The sequence below is a fragment of the Aricia agestis genome, chromosome 12 (genome assembly GCF_905147365.1).
Source record: "Aricia agestis chromosome 12, ilAriAges1.1, whole genome shotgun sequence".
In the NCBI taxonomy this organism is placed as follows: domain Eukaryota; kingdom Metazoa; phylum Arthropoda; class Insecta; order Lepidoptera; family Lycaenidae; genus Aricia; species Aricia agestis.
In genome coordinates, this window is record NC_056417.1 from 1,406,041 (window position 1) to 1,407,220 (window position 1,180).

At 31.0% G+C, this 1,180-nt stretch overlaps 1 non-coding gene across 1 annotated transcript; it reads left to right on the plus strand.

The window, feature by feature from the left end:
* The first annotated feature begins 904 nt into the window (after positions 1–904).
* Trnaa-cgc lies at positions 905–976 on the plus strand. The gene has a single exon. It is a non-coding gene; the product is annotated as a tRNA-Ala (tRNA).
* Positions 977–1,180: the final 204 nt, after the last annotated feature.

Sequence of the window (1,180 nt, forward strand, 5' to 3'; positions counted from 1 at the left end):
TTTATACATACACACATAAGTATTATTACTTTGTTTTGTTACACCCTGTACATACGACAGCTGAAATATATCGCGTGGGCTCAGGCCAGCTGTATACCACTTCACTTGATCAGAGGATTTTCCCTTAGTGGCCGCACCTCTCATAATCCCATACCTTCCTTCTCCTCCTCCATAAATCTCCTTAACAACCATTGCCTGCAGACTAAAATGTTGCAAACTAGTACAGGGACCTAAAAATCTGAAATTAATGAAAAGTTTTTCATTTACTACATTTCCATACATAAATTGTTATAGTTAATAACCTTAACGTGTAATTAATTACTACAATAAATCAATAGACACATTTCAACACTTTCGAAATTAACTGCATACATACTGATACATTATAATATTTTCCATGAAATAATAATCTATCTTTTTCATATTATTATAGTTTAAGTTATAAATTATTATACAAATATGCAAATAATCACTATGACATACTTTGTATTAGAACTGGTATGACATAGTTATGTTTTGCTTCAATTTATCAATTTACGGTTAAGTATATTTACATTTTACAATGGCTTACCTTTCGTTTTTCAATAATTAATCCACTAATTTACAATTTTTGAAAGAGTTGCTACAAAATAATTTTCACTAACTGAAAATCGAACTTTGAGTTTTAAAACTTCTTCTTCGTCTTTTTTATCAACCAATCACAGTCGATCTTGCTTAAAAATTGTACAGATTATCCAACTTACTTTAGGTGCTACGTTTAAATTTGGAACCCAATTTTTTTTGTTCAAAAGTTTCACCCACCTGGGAGTACTTTAACGAGCGCCTTTTGGTGAAAGTATGACCATACAATATCATAATAATACAGTTAATGTTACTGGTCTTAATTTTTGACTGCTTAATCATCGGGGGTGTAACTCAGTGGTAGAGTGTCTGCTTCGCATGCTGAAAGTCCTGGGTTCAAATCCCAGCACCTCCACAATTATTTTGGTTACATTTTTGGTTACCTACAACAGAGGGAGATAGTTTTACGAGTTTTTTTGTCACGTAAGAGGATTTTTTTTTAATTAAATAAATTATGCTATAGTTAAACGATCAGACGATGCATTCGCCAAATTTTGTTATTTTGGGTTTTTACTTTTTAATAATGTAATCATAGTAACACAGGTAACAATATTATTAT